At 34.9% G+C, this 16,911-nt stretch overlaps 1 protein-coding gene across 15 annotated transcripts in view; it reads right to left on the bottom strand.

The window, feature by feature from the left end:
• PPFIA2 (PTPRF interacting protein alpha 2) overlaps positions 1–16,911 on the bottom strand; it is a 482,999-nt gene that overhangs the window by 303,270 nt on the left and 162,818 nt on the right. The window lies entirely within an intron of this gene.

Raw genomic sequence — 16,911 nt, 5'->3', positions numbered from 1 at the left:
CAGGATCATATAAATGTCATAAAATATACATGTATATTTTATATGTATATATATATATAAATACTTTATAAAAGCTCTTTGAACTATTTTGCTGAGCTAAAGCAAAAATTCTGAAAATTTTTAGATGATCAAATCTCATATTTTAGGAAATATTTCTCTGAAAACATATCTTAAAGCCCATTTAACTGCTATGCTTTCATCTGATATGTATTCTTTGAAAACATCCCCTGTTTATTTTTTAATGAGAGGGGATTGGCAATTTATCCAAAACAATTTTAAAAATTTTTAGACAGTCATTGTTTTTTTGAAAAATCCAGTCTTGGCAGGAACAGTTTTGGAGTACAGCTGAAGATATTAGAATTTCACATAAACATTATCATAAATCAAATATAAGAATTAATGTTATTTTGAATTTTGTTAGTCAGGATAATAAAATGCATTATTAAAAAGGCTATTCTGACTTATAGACTTCCTTAATAGGTATTCAAGGGGCACCTAGGTGGCACAATTAAGTGTCCAACTCTTGGTTTCAGCTCCGGTCATGATCTTGAGATTAAGCCCCACATCAGTTTTCCGTGCTCAGCATGGAGTCCACTTAGGATTCTCTCTCTGCCCACAACCCCACGCTTGCTTGCACTCTCTCTCAAATAAATAAATAAATTTTTAAAAACAAATAGGGATTCAAATGCTTTCAATACAAAATGTTATTTTATCTAAGGAAGTTAAATATTAGTGTATACTGTCTTCCACAAAATAATTATTTTAACTATCCAGCTTACCAAAATTACCATTTCTCTGCTTAGAAGAAAACTAAATTACAGCAAAATATTCCATTAAAAAATAGAAACCAATAAGGAGTTATTTCTTTTTATTTTTTATTTTTCAAATTTTCCTTTGGACTGATTATCCGCTATATAAAAGCCTTCTGTCCTGATCAACAAACAAAAGCAGAAACAGACCCATAAATGCAGAGAACAAACTGATGGTTGCCAGAGGGGAAAAGACGGTGGAGAGATGAGCAAAATGGGTGAATCGGAGTGGGAGGTACAGACTTCCAGTTATGGAATGAATATAGCGTGGGGATGAAAGGTACAGCATAGGGAATATACTCAGTGGTATTGTAGTAGCATCGTAAGGTGAAAGATGGTAGCTACCCTTGTGAGGAGAGCATAACATAGAGTTGTCAAATCACTATCTTGTACACCTGAAACTAATAATGTAACATCGTCCGTCAACTATATTTCAAAAAAAAAAAAATGTTTCTTTCCCATGCACAGTATTAGCGAGTAGACATGACCTTCAATCACAAGCTTTCTCTACTACGAAAAAGCCTTTGGCAAATACCAAAGAGCATACATATATTCATTTAACTACTAAAAACTAAGATTAGATCATATGAGCTGTTAAAAGAATGCAAGAAGAGAAGTTAGGTTACCAGATGACAAGCAAGTTTTAAGTGTATTGTGCAAACATCTTAGAAAAGACTTTCGAGAGAAAGTCCCAAAAAATGTTTAATGTGAAAGATACTGATGCTGTTAAGACTGATGTATTCATGAAGTAAAAGTATTGAGGTAAAGTGGGGAGCAAAGATAAATTAGGTGGAGAAAGAGCAAGTCAGTTTGGTTAGAAAGCTATATTAAAGATAATGAAATATATATGAACAGAATACATTACCATGAACTTGCTTAGAGAAGACAAAGTTGTCTTTTGACCTTGGTAGTTGTGTTAGTTACTTATAATTGCATAACAAATCCCAAAATTTGGTAGCTTAAAACAACAGTGATTATTTATTATATCTCCATTGTTTTCATGAGTCCGGAATCTGGGAATGGCTCAGTTGGGTAGTTCTACCTGGGAGCCTCTCATGAGGTTGCAGTCAAGAGGTTGACTGGGGCAACAAGCATCTGAAGTCTTGACTACTACTAAAGGATCCATTTCCAAAATGTTTCACTCACATGACTGGCAAATTAGTGTTAGCTATTGGCGGGGGCTTGGCTACTGTCCATGTGAGCATTTCCACACGGCTGATGGAGCACCTTCACAGCATGGCAGCTGGCTTGTGAGCAATTCCAAGAGAGCAAAGTAGAAGCTGCAATGCTTCCTGATCTCATTTCAGAAGGCACCAACTGTCACTTGAATCTTGATTTACTCACACAGTGTCAGTTCTAATTTAATGAAGGCGAGGTCTACACAGGTCTACACAAAGGCATGAATTACAGGCGGTAAGAATCACTGGAGGCAATCATGGAAGTTAAAAAACCATCCGGTACTTTAATATTAGTATTTTCATTACGGTCATCATTTTTTATTATAAAAAGGCCAACTGTAGGGGTGTCTGGGTGGCTCAGTCAGTTAAACATCTGGCTCTTGATTTCAGCTCAGGTCATGATCTCAGGATTGTGAGATCAAGCCCCGCATAGGTCTCTTTGCTAAGCATGGAGCCTGCTTAAGATTCTCTCTCTCCCTCTCCCTCTGGTCTTCTACCACAACACCCTCCCCCCATACACACACTCTCTCTCTAAACAAAAACAAAACAAACAAGCAAACAAAAAGACACACACACAAAACCCTACCACATTCTTAGCAGTTTACTCGTCTCCAATCTTCATAATACCCCTTTACATCATTTCTTATCTTCATAAAATTCTTGTGAGATAGGTTTATTTTCATTTTACAGTGAGAGGACTAAAATTCAGAGTAACTAAATAATGGGCCCAAAGTCACATAGGCAGTAAGTGGCAATATATATTTTGATCTGATTCCAAATCTTAATGCTTCTTCAACCATATATGATACTCCTCAGAAAATGTCAGCTCTGGGCTGATTCTGCTAGATTAAAATGTCTGCATAGTGACCACTGTCCCTCTCAAATACAGCATAAAGTGCAGGAGATGGAGATATTAATCAATACTGATAATTCAGGTACTTTAAAGCATTTTTTTTCTATAATAGGTAAAATATATTTAATAACTGCTTATTTTATAAAGTTCTAGTAAGACTGCCAAATTTCTTCTCATTGAAGCTGAATTCAAAAAAAATCTGGGGACAAGAAATTAGTGTATTTACAACTAATCATATGATTAACCTTCTTCATGCAGGTTTTAACATCACCATTTTCTTATGAACTTGGGATTTCGAAGATACAAACATAACTTAGCCTAAGGGCAGATATTTTATGAAAGCTAAGTGACACTCTGTAGGCCTTAATATTGAGAATTAGCTGAAGGCATATAGATAATAGCTAAACACGTAAGGAGGGATTATTCTTGACAACTGAGAATTATGTAGTCCAGGAAGAGCAACCACCTAACACTCCTCTTCTAATGAACACCTATTATTTTAATCAAGCTGTAATTTGAAATCAGAATTTTTTAAAAAAGGAACTGGTTCTTTACTGCAGTGAATAATTCTGAGATTTTGTTTGATTTTACACAGTTTCTAGGTGACAAATAAATCATTAATTAAGAACAAATGAATATTTCTTTTTTTTTAAATGAATATTTCTTTTTTTTTTTTAAAGATTTTTTATTTTATTTATTTGACAGAGAGACATCACAAGTAGGCAGAGAAGCAGGCAGAGAGAGAGAGAGGAGGAAGCAGGCTCCCTGCTGAGCAGAGAGCCCGATGCGGGACTCGATCCCAGGACCCTGAGATCATGACCTGAGCCGAAGGCAGCGGCTTAACCCACTAAGCCACCCAGGCGCCCTAAATGAATATTTCTTGACATGGCCATCTATTAGGTCTGAATTTGGAAATCCCATAACATACATAGCCCTAAAGGAAGAAGAAGCTAAAGTTCTTCATTCCTGAGCACTGGTCCTCAATTTAATCAGGTTCTCTTAGCAGTAGTTTGGAATCCTTGCAATTTATATATCACTCAGCTAAAATTTGCCCATGGAAGAAATAACTAAGTGACTTCACCACAACAAATCAAAAGCATGTCTTTCTAATCAAATCAAAAGCACATCTCACAGTTGACCCTTGAACAACATGGGTTTGAAGGGCACGGGTCCTCTTCTATGTGGATTTTTTTTTAGTACGGTAGTATAAATGTATTTTCTCTTCCTTGTGATTTTCCTAATAAGATTTTTTTCCCCTGGCTTACTGTATTATAAGAATACAGCATATAATACACAGAACACACAAAATATGAGTTAATCGACTTACTGGTAAGGCTTTCAGTCCACAGTAGGCGATTAGTAGTAAAGTTTTGAAGGAACTGAAAGATATGAACAAATTTTCTACTGTGCAGTGGGTCAGTGCCTCAACTCCCACATTGTTCAAAGGTCAACTGTCTTGAAAAGCAGAGCAAGGCCTTGTGGATATTTCACCCACTCATCAGTTGTCCTTCAAATAGAAAGTACCTTTCATAGGGCTAAAAATTCCCCCAATCTCCTGTCTACTGTTTCCCAATTCGTGACATTTCTGCACAGACATTACTTGGAATTCTATTTAAAATGAAAATTCTTTGGCCCTTACCACATTTTCTGAATCATCTCTGGGGGTGGCACTTGGTAGCCTGCATTTTGGGTAATTATGTATTCTGAAACTTGAGAATTCCAATAATAACTCAAAGGGTCTTTTACTCTGATCCACAAGACAGGTGGGACAGTATAAACTGTAGTCAATAATGTAACATCTGAAAGCCAAATTTCAATTTCCAGAACAAATGTGCACTGACAACAGGAAGTAATTATAATCTTGGGAAAGTATTTCTTTCAAATACTTGATACCTGGATAATAACAATAAAAAGAGCACTGTACATACACCTGTTTTATATTTGTTCATGTTGAGCCTCATGGTGAGCACCTCAACTGACCCCAATATTTTCAAACTTATTATTTTAAAATCCATACAAAAATAAATTATTCCTTAATTATAACTTATCTCCACCAAATAAGTGAAGAAAACATCCACAATCATACACATACACGCCCACACATGCTCACATGCACATGCAAGATAATGAGGCTAATCAACTATCATCTGTCAGATATTTCATATTTTATAGTCACAATGTCACCTTTAACCAACATATTCTCAACATAAAATGTGATACAAGATGCATCTTGTGATCTTTGGAATAAACACAGTTCTCCTTTATATATTTAGACATTTACTGAGCACTCAAAATTCATTCACCTAACAAATATACATTGTGTCCTTAAGGAACTCAGAGTATAATGGGGAAATGGATATGCACCCTTAAATCAGATTCATGCCAATTATTAGGACAGATGTAAGCACAACATTTTATGATATCTTCACAAGTTGGGGGCTGAACCTAACTAGGAATGTGACATATTCATGAAAGACACAAACTGCACTGAACTCTAAAGAATGAATGAGATTTGGGGGCAAAAAAGGTAGAAAATGGAGAAAGGACAATACAGAAAGTTCTAGGAGTGGTAAGGAATATATAGATGGAATGGACGCTACCTTACGTCTTAAAGGAAATCTAAAATCTGTTGAGCCCCACAGTTTGTCGATGGTGTACCTCAGTGCAGTAAGTGAGAGAGCTGTGGGACAGAGATTGGCAAGCCAGGCAAAAGGCGAGGTATGATTCATGAAGTCCAGTTTGGGCCAACCAAACTTCCTCTCCTTTGAATTTAAATCCTGAATACAGGAAGGTAGGTTGTGTTAACCCATCTGGTGAGGACACTACCAGAAAAGACTACCCTTCAGTTCATTCTAGGATAAGGATGTAGAAAGCTTCTCTGATTCTACCACGTCTTCTCTCACATCTCCAGGACAACTTCCTTGTCCACCCGATTTAAACTGCATCCTCCAACACTCCCTATCCCCTTTCTGTACTCTGTATTTCACCTTAGCGTTTATCACCATTGAATGTACTACACAGCATCTTATTTATCTTACTACATCTTTCACCCCACTAAAATATAATCTTACTTTACTTGCTCACTCTTTATCCAGTGCCTGGAACAGAACTTGGCATACAGTAGGCTGCATGAATCAATAAAATCCTGATTCTTCTCTTTTTCCTTCAGTGTTTCCCATATCATTCTAAAACACTTTTCTTTTGACAAACGAAACTGGAATCTGCTTTCTGTTGCTTGCAAAAGAGCCTTAACTGAACTGTTTTTTAAATGTATGGAATGCTTTCAAATGTGGTTTCTCATATCAACCCTGAGAAACATATTAACAGCTCTCATTGTTTCAAAAGAGGAAATTGAATCACAATAAAATTCACTCACTTTTGCCTTTTCACATGTTTCAAGTTGCAGATACGAAACACAAAACTGCTTCTTCTGCTCCTTGCATTTTGCACTCTGCCTTCTCGTGAAAGCCCCCACTATAGAGTTCCCAGAGATATCTTTGATGACTGCCCACTGCACTATTTTATCACTGCAATAGGTGTAGACTCATTTTCTTTCTTTCTTTTTTTTTTTGCAAGATTTTATTTATTTATTTGACACAGAAAGAGATCACAAGTAGGCAGAGAGGCAGGCAGAGAGAGAGAGGGAAGCAGCTCCCTGCTGAGCAGGGATGCCCCCCGCCCCCACCATGCACGGCTCTATCCCAGGACCCTGAGACCATGACCTGAACCGAAGGCAGAGACTTAACCCACTGAGCCACCCAGGTGTCTTGTAGACTCTTTTTCTATATGCGATTGAAACTGCTCCAGTTTTCACTCGATTCATGTATTTCTGCAGTCTTCTCACCACACGTTGTGAACAATTAGAGTGTATTCAAACCAAAAGAATCTTTCTTTTGAGTGCAAGAGATTGGGTCCCTCTTCCTTATTCTTTACCCCAGGCTACATAATGTCCACAATTTTCTCTATTTTTCCTTCTCAAGATCTATTTTTTTCATGGAATAAGTTATTTGGTAGCATTCCATATTACAATTCCTCTCTATATTTTTTGAAAATGTGGTACCCTAACTGGCTATATTAAATGAAATTAGACTAATGCAATGTGAAAAGTAAGGGTAATTTTCTAAATGTAATCTAGTCTATGGCATTTTATATGTATAAAAAAACAAATTCTTCTACCTTCTGTGTAACGTATAGTAAGTATGACTGTTTGATTTGCTCATATTTCCCTAAATACATGTTTTGTATTATATTTTAATCTTTTTGTTAGATATAGGTAAACATTAAAATAAGTTTGAGAATTACTTAATACTACAAAATATATTAACTTTACTCATTCATAATATTTTATGAGGTTAAAACATTTTCAGACCTTTAAGGAACATCTATTCATTCCACATATTTTTTTTTTTTGGAGTGCTTACTATATAGCAGGCATGATAAAATATCCTGGAAATGTATGTTAGACAAAATACATTTTCTTGGAATTTGGCTCTGCAGTGTGGTATTATAGAAGCATTAATCAAAGCATAATTTTTTGTTGGATTTCTTTTTTTTTCCTTTTTAAAAAAGTAAACTATAATTTTAATTAAAAAATATTACTTCCTATGTTCATTACCTGAAGACTCAACTGTGTTCATTCAGTTCAACATAGCATTTAGGATTCCCCACTACCAACATATTTGCCATATCTGCCAATATTTCTTCCCATTATAATTTCCATTTAGGGAGACTGACACAAAAATTCACTTATTAATACTGCTATAAACTTAGGCTTCCAATCCCAGCTTGACTCTTATTGTTGCTTGATAGTTGTTATCCCCAACACAGCCATTATCTCCAACCTTTCCTATTGTCCTAAAAAATATTACCTACTTATCCCACCCACTCTGGGTAAAACCATTAGGATGAGGCCATTGGAGATGAACCACCTCCACTTTCTTCCTTTCTTTCAAGCCTTTCGTTCTATCTCCTTACTCATCTTCATTTTTTCTTTCTTAGAAAATGAAGCATCTTCCTTTCAGGGCTCTTTAAGCTCTTCCTTTAACCTCATATTTCTTGATTTCTTAGCTTTCTCTGTCCTCTACCAATAAATATGTGCAGCATCAAAGAAAATATGCAGTTTGTTTCTTGTAATGCAATTTTTAAAGTGAGAAGAGTAAATATTGGACATTTAAGATTTAGTAAAACAAACCACCAGTCATTGCTCTTTTCAGAATGCCATGCTACTTCAGGATCCAAACTGTTCATACAAGCCTTTTAGCTGAAGAAGTATTTCCTCTTCTTCTTTTTTTTTTTTTTAAAGATTTTATTTATTTATTTGACAGAAATCACAAGTAGATGGAGAAGCAGGCAGAGAGAGAGAGAGAGGGAAGCAGACTCCCTGCCGAGCAGAGAGCCCGATGCGGGACTCGATCCCAGAACCCTGAGATCATGACCTGAGCCGAAGGCAGCGGCTTAACCCACTGAGCCACCCAGGCGCCCAGTATTTCCTCTTCTTGATCACCAGCACCAAAAGATACTGAATGACTGTGTCTCCATGTGCATCATCGAGCACTGGCCCAGGAGCAGCATAAGTAAAGATACAGAGGCCAGGGGTCCAGAGTATGTTTTGGAACTACAAGAAGATGAGTCACAGACATGGCTGGCATACATAAACTGAAAAATGATTTTTTCCACCTATGTTTGTGTAATAGAATTACTTTGAAATTCCTTACTAATTTCTTTTTTTTTAAATGACTTTATTTACTTATCTGAGAGACAATAAGAGAGAGAGAGAGCACATGATTCCAGGATCATGTCCTGAGCTGAAGGAAGTTGCTTAACCAACTGAGCTACCCAGGCATCCTAAAATTCTTTACTAATTTCTAAAGCAATATTCTTTGTTGAAGTCTTTCTCAATGACACGTTTAGAATTAACTGACTCTCAGTACAAAGTCAGTGTATTGTGAGAGATTCTCTATGGTAATATTTATTTTGATCTGCTACATCCTGAAACAATTGCTCCTCAAAATATTGACCACTTCTTAAATTATTAATAAGTGAAAAGAATGAATGAAGGAAATGTGCTTGCAACTATTTGAACTGCATTATGTTGTTGTTAAAACATTTGGTTCTTTATGCATTAAATATTTTAACATCTAAACAAAATGGTATTAAAACAAATAACATAGTTAAACAATGAAAAGGTATAATTCTTCAAATATGATAAATTTATATTATTTTATGATAACATCTTTTACAATTTCAAGCAAGGTTTCCTCTTTTAGCTTCTCTGTAACATGAATCAAAATACACCTGTGGCTTCTTGTAGGCCTAACATAACCAAAGAAGATCTTCCTAGAAAGAGCAGATTAATGCTGTGCTAAATATGAAAAACAAAAATTCAGGATAAAAGGAAATTATAATATGTAACAGTGTAAAATTACACTATAGTTCAGAGCTGTCACTTTTGCACTGATTATATCTGATAGAGAACAAGTAATAAGTATAATGCTGTTTCCTATGAATCATCTGTATTTTTTTCACCAATATAACTGAAACTGAAATTTTAAGCTATAGGAACTAGGTTACTTTCATTTATTTTTTAATGGCATATTCCATTTAACTTTGCCAACTCTGCTTTGTGATAGAACGCATCATTTTGTGGAATTCTTTAAAAAAAATTATACACTTTTTAGTATTGCTAAAATGCCTAATTATTTTTGAGATGCTCAGCAATTCTCAGACAGTTTTGCTGCCAATAATAGCACTGATTCTTCCTGGTTCCCAGGAACATAACTATTTTAGATCTTTAAATATTGTATAGGGCACCCAATATACAAAGTGAGATGCTCTCTTTTAATTTTTAGATATTTTAAATTTGACACTAAATTAGCCAGTTTCACAAACTGAGGATCTGAAATCTACATTTGCATGTGTGGAAAACTGTAGATGATAATAAGCCATAATGAAAATGTAAGGTAAGTTTCAAAGTAAATTTACAAAATACATTTTGAAAATACAAAATGTATTCATAAAAGGAACCCAAGTATATTTTCAAAAGGATATTGTAGTATCAATGCTCCAAAAGTTTACATTCTATAAACACAAAAGTATTTTATATAAAATTAAGATCTTGGAAAGTTAATGAAATATATTTTGATAAGCTTATATATTTTGATAAGCTCCTTTAAGTATTTAAAATGGTAAATAGAGTCTCTCAGCATTAAAATTTTCTAAATTTAAAATAAGCCAAAAGGAAAAAGATCACTTATAAGATAAATTATGCTATTATTTGGAAAATATGTTAATAATTAAACAACAAGGGCTAATCTTGATTGAGGACCATCTTTATCAGAAGGAAATACTTTACACAAGATTTCATAAATAACCCACCATTCATAATGACCTCAAGAGTTATTCTTATTCTTTTATAATAGTCAAGTGAAGGGAAAACACAGAAATGATTCTATTTGCTTATAGTCACACTCCCATAAATGGTGGAACTTGGCTTTGAATCCTGTGTTTAATTTCAAAGGACATGATCTTAACTACTACGTAATTTTATTGCTACCAATATGGTAACACTGGAAAAGTTAACCATGAACTAAAACTAAAAGTAGATTTGGAAATAAAATTAATTAAATTTACAAGTCATAACAATACTATCTCTATGTACCTCTCAAGTCAAAGAATTTTTCTCTCTCTACTTTAGGGCACCAAATAATGTACTACCGTGGCTTTTGGATAACTTGAGGCAATTCCAAGATTTTTAAGTGCAGAAACTAGGTGTTTTGCTCACTATTATTAAAGTTTGGCATAATGGGAATTTTCAACAAGGTGTGTTAAATGATTTAATGAATTAACAGATGAGAATTAATTTTAGGCAGTCTCAAACATGAGTTCATTCATTCATTCAAAATATATAGACAACATCTGTTTGACAGACATTAGGCTAAGTGTCAATAAAAATATATAAATAGTTAACTAAAATACATCTCCAAGAGTTTACAGACCATTCTTAGAGATACGTGAAAAACTACAAGCAGTATAATAAATGGTACAAAAGACATACATTAATTACTTTATGGAAACGTAAGAAGAGGAGGATTTAACTCAAATTAAGGTTCAGGGATGACATTCAAAGAGGGGGTTTGAAGGGAATGTTAGCTATCAAAATGCATTTACAAAAGAAAGCAAACACAGGGCGCCTGGGTGGCTCAGTGGGTTAAGCCGCTGCCTTCGGCTCAGGTCATGATCTCAGGGTCCTGGGATCGAGTCCCGCATCGGGCTCTCTGCTCAGCAGGGAGCCTGCTTCCTCCTCTCTCTCTCTGCCTGCCTCTCTGCCTACTTGTAATCTCTCTCTCTCTGTCAAATAAATAAATAAAATCTTTAAAAAAAAAAAAAAAAGAAAGCAAACACAAAAATTCTAACTTGAATTAGGTTCAAGGGTGATATTCAAGGTTCGATTAGGAAAAAGCTTCCAAAACATGTTTATGAAATAAACCAAGCACACATAAATCAAACTGATGATACTTCTGGGTAGGTGAAAGTGTCCAAGGATTTTGTGTCCTGCCCCATCTGCCCTACTCTCTTCATTCTTTGCCAAGGTCATCTCATCCATTTCCATAGCTGCCCCTCCACTGTAAGCAGATGCCTTCCACATTTATGTCTACTTCTCAGACCTCTCTCCTGAGAACCCAGCTTGTGTTTCCAACTGGTCTACTCAATCTGTCCAAAACTGAAATAAATATATTGTTTTTCAAAGCTGTTCCTCCTCCATTTCCCTCGCTCCCTTATTAGAAATTTTCGAGGTAATCTTGCATCATCCTCTTTTGTGTCCTATATTTTGTAAGTTAATAAATTCTTTTGAATGTTATCTCTTACTAGCTTTTCCCTCATGCTTAACTTCTCTTGGCTCATCCTTGCCACCTCCAGTGTGGTTCCTGGACCCCAACTTTACTGCTTCTGCTGTTGCAGCTGCTGGTCATGGAGCCCTTACTAACTACCGGACACTGTACTTGGTGTGTGAAATGCTTATCTCAGGAACACCCTGAATCATTTCCCTACTTCCAGTTGCCCTCCCCTCCAGACATTATCTGAAAAATGTAGCTATTTAGCTAAATATAAGTGAAATGTACTTGTGGATCTCAGCCTGGGAATCTTACAAGCATCTATATGTTCCTATGAGGAGGTCATTCTGTATCAGAATATCAGTAATGCCTATATGATGAGGAGGAGCAAGACATTCTTCCTTTCAACATGCAAATTAATTCAATATCTATTTGCTAATCATGGCTGTACGCCAGGAACTCTGCTTGGTGCTAGTGATTTAACAGTGAAAAGAATGACACAATTTTTGGTCTCACAAAACATATAGTCTACCATATTTCCATTAAGCAGAAACCTCTGCAGGTCAGAGTTATGATTTCCTATGTGAAGTTCCAAGGGCTATTCACTGATTCCCTTGGCTGGTCTCACTGATGTACAGGGCATCCTTAAACCAACACAAGTGTGTATTTAGGAGAGCATTTCCCCTCAATTTCTCTTTTTGTCTTTCAGTAAACTCCAAGATGTAAATTTATTAACGATTTGGTTACTATAAAAATATCTTTCCAATTAGGAGGATGTTGTGTCAATAAAGATAAAATAAGGAGGTGGAACCAAATGAAAGCCTTAAATTAAACAACACAATGAGGCAGCAGTACATTGTTTTGAAGTGGTGGAGCACATTCTTCTATATTTATAAATCAATAGATCATTGAGGTTGGAAATCCTGTAGCTTGGAATACTTTTGCTAATATATTTAATCATCAACACTACAGGCAGCAGAAAATAGGGGAGAACACAGCCTTTGAGGTTCCACAATCTCAAATTCAGACAGAAACTTCATCATTTACTCTCTGCATTATTAACAACTCTTTGAAAACCTTTTGTAAGCACCAGTTTTGTTTTGTTTGTTTGTTTGTTTTGTCAGTTTGAGTACCAGTCTTTTGTTTGTTTTTAGCTATAATGCAGGGAAATCATAAAAATTCGTCTGAATTTTTTTGAAAGCTACTGAATTGTTCTCTCTGCTTTAGTCCTGTCACCAAACCATGGCACAATCCAATAGTCTAACTAAACAGCAAATCCAAGCCTGTCAATTCTCTCTGAAAAATCCCTAAATACCAAGACCAAGATCCCTGAGGATAACATGCAAATTTATCTTTTATTCTAGAGTTTGCACACTTCACTTTTAACCATTTCTCATCTTCAGTTTATGTTCCAGTTATACTAAACTCTGCCTTTCCCACACACCAGTTGGTACTTTTGAATGTGCTGGTCTACCTGCTTGAACCATCTCTTGCGTATCTCTACCACTCACAATCATGACTGCATACAACTGGATGCCAGAAAAAAATCTCAATTCTCTCATTTGCCTGGGGACCTCTGCCTATATTAACATGTAACCCCAGAGCCACACGGAGTCTTTCTTTTCTCTTTAAGGCTAATTTTCCTTCATTTCTTTTTTATTTTTTTTAAACATCTAACATGTGTCAAGAATTCTGCTAGATACTTTCAGTGCATTTCAAAATTATCAACAGAATGTACTCCCAATAATAGAAAAATAACAGTGGACTCCTAGGTAGTACCAAAAGGATAGAATATTTTAAAGATATGTTTCTTTGCTAAAAAGCCAGAATTACCTCAACTTCATTTGATAGCAAAGATATGATGCCCCATACTACATACTAGTAATATCCTTTTGAGTGAAATTCTTTTTGAGTGAAATTCTTCATGCAGTTGAGATGTTCAGCTTGCCCTTTAGTGTTCTATATATTTCAGGTGCTAATCCTATTTGCTGAATGGGAAATATAGATACTACTCAAATTTTAACTCTCTTGATAAAATATGAAAAAAAAAGGAAAGGAAAAAGGAATGCCAAAGAGATATAAAGAAAAAATATCTCAAAGAGATTTTGTCTAGCTGCCATAAAAGCATATTTTAAAAATAATAAAATTAAAGATTTTCCTTGATTACTCATGTATCCATATTTGATTTTGAAGAATCCAACAGCAGTATACAAAAGCTTAGTATTAAATTGACCTTTATCTATCTTTAGATAATTTCTTTAATACTACATAGTTAGGCCTCACCAACTGTGTAGTCTGAAAAAAAAATTTGTTGCTGATTGTTTTAAATTTTCACATTTTAACCATTTATCTATCTCATATATCCCCCCAGCTTATTAAACAGAGATATTGGCAGTATCCATGATGTCCTAGGGACATAGATTAATAAAATGTTCTTGGGGACTAAAACAAAACATGATAAGGGCTTCAGCAATGGTACAGATAGGCAAAGGAACAAAGAGAAGGCACTTCATACAGCCTGCAGAAATGAGGTGTCTGAGTAAAGGATCACAGAGGAGATGGCATTTCAGATGGGTCTTCAAGTTAAAAAACAAAACAAAACAAACTGACCAATGGGCAGGTTGAGTGAAGAGGCAAAGACAGCAGAAGCATACAGACAACATTCTGGGAAAGCAAAACAAGTAAAGCAGTATGTCACATGTGCTCCAGACCATGAAGAGTGTTTTATGCCAAGCGAGAGATGGACTTTATCCTTTAAGGACAGGGGATACCTGAAGTATTTTAAACGTAAAAACAGGGATTGTTATGTTGCCGTATTTTCTTTTCTGTGGGTCCCAGGAGCAACAAAGTCAACCACCCATACAGTCCTGGCAGTTAATGTTACTGATGCTAGGAGTAAATGGCAAAGAAATGTATTCTAAACAGAAATAACTCCTCTGTGGATTCAACAAAGTTGTTCCCATCAAAAATAAATTCCTTTGGCTGGAGGAAGCAGTTTGCAACCTTCATTTTGTTCTGTTTTGAATAACACCATGCTGTTTGCTTTATTGTTCATAAAACTTGCATAGAGCTCCAATGAATAAAACTAGTTAATATGGAATCAGGAAACATTAAGAGCCTCAGGGTGTATCTTTTTCCCTACTGTCTCTAGCAACTACTGACAAACTCTCATGAAACTTCAGGGCTGTGCAGATACAGTCTGAAAACTACTAGGTGAAGATATTAAAATCTCTAGGAAATGAGGGGTAGTGTGTTGGACACCAATACCTCTGGGAGTATTCATACATTAAGTCATGATTAGCCAATCTAGAGTTTTAATAAAGCATATAGATGGCTTTATTTGTAAAAATATAAGTGAAATGATAATGGGGCATCATTTTTATGGACATAAAGTTAAGAAGAACTTACTACTTTCATATGTATAGTATATCTATTTAATTTTGTTTTAAAGAAGCTTTCCCATTTATACAAATTTGAGCACCATAAATTGGCAGTTCTGATGCATACAAACATGTTAATCAATTTTTTCTTCTATAGTACTATTTAATCTCAATTTTTGCCTGGGCAACTACATTCTACAACATGATTTTTCGTGATAAATAATTCACTAAACATATAGTGCAGATTGAGTTTTGGCATCATCCAGGATCCATGAACCACTGAATTAAAGAAAAAAAAAAAAAAAGAAAGAAAGAAAAGAAAAGAAAGGGCAGATACATGTATGCATAGGAATAAAGAAATGAGATCTCACATATAAGGGAATTAATTTAAGTGTTAGATAGTCTATACAAAAACCATATTTGCATGTGTATGTGCAAGTATGAATACATTTGAATAAATTAAAATGCAATGAAAGTCTTGTAATTAAAATATCCTTCAGCTTATTTGTTGCCTTCTTACCTTTGAACTGTTCAGGTTAAATACATTTTAATTCTTACTCTTAAAATCTGGTAATGTAAAATCTCAACAAAAATGACAGGATAGTTTGAACATTTAATAAGAAGATGGAACTGAAACTCAACATTATTCATGCTAAGCTATCTTAAATGTTTTTGCATATGTTAACTTTAGTGCTAAAATAACTTTAAGAAAGTAAGCATTAAAATCTCAGCTCCTTGATGCAGAATCATTTCTGAGATGCATTTATGTCATTCCATAATGAGAACCACTTTTGAAATTTAACTCATCATTTTCAAAGACACATTTTTTTTTTTGAGAAATGGTCTATAACTTCTACAGCATCTCATTTCTTATAACAGTATTTCAACCAAAGAAAACATATTGCCTTAAAATAGGTTAACACATATAAAGAAGAAAAATAATCATGTCCAATTCTGCCCTTTGAAAAGAAAAGCCAAGAGTCAACTTTTATAAATCTTTACCTTCCATGCTTTAAAAGTTATTTTGTTTTTCTTCCTTCTCTTCTACCACAAACAAAAACAAACAATAGCAACAAAAAGTTAAATATCCTTTGCCTGTCATCATAAATGTCAGGATCAAATACCACTTTATGAATTCAAAATGTGGAATAGAGTTCATATTTATCAACCTATTTTACCAAATTCCTAGCTTTTACACGAATCATTATAACATCAGCAACAAAAAGGGCTTAAAAATCATTCCACTGTGTTTTCAAAGACAATCATCTGCCAAGAAAGGTGTCAGCAAGATCTTTACTGAAGGAATTGTAAAAAGCCTGTGTCATGACTGAGCATATGGAATTTACTGACCCTTAAACTTTGAGACTGAACTAGAATACCTAATGTCAAAAGCTGCCCCAAAGAGCCAGACTACAGGATATTGTAAAGAGTGTTTATATCTCAGTGTACGAAGGAGAAAAAAAAAGTAATAATTCTGCAGAACAGCCCTGGGGCACTTGCATTTTGAGTCACTGCCACAATAAGCAGATCGCCACTGGGAAGTGAATATATTCTGAAACAGCACAGACTTGCACTATCAGTAGACATCGGTGTAAAGCAGGAGAGGCAACAGGATTAAAAATAGAAGTAGAAAAGGGGAGAGAGATGGAGTAATTATATTTGCTGCTTATAGTTTGCAAAGGCAAAAGACATTCATAAATCAGATGTCCATTTATTCAGAGCTCTCTTTTAAAACAATTCTGACTACCTCTACTGTATTAATTCTCTAGGTCTTTATGTATATTTTTCTCAGAACATTATAACTATATAGCTAAAAAAAAAAAGTGCTAGGCTGTTTCTTTTCACATAAAGTAAAACACA

Source organism: Mustela erminea, chromosome 6, assembly GCF_009829155.1.
Source record: "Mustela erminea isolate mMusErm1 chromosome 6, mMusErm1.Pri, whole genome shotgun sequence".
Lineage (NCBI taxonomy): Eukaryota > Metazoa > Chordata > Mammalia > Carnivora > Mustelidae > Mustela > Mustela erminea.
This window is presented reverse-complemented; position numbering and strand designations above follow the sequence as displayed.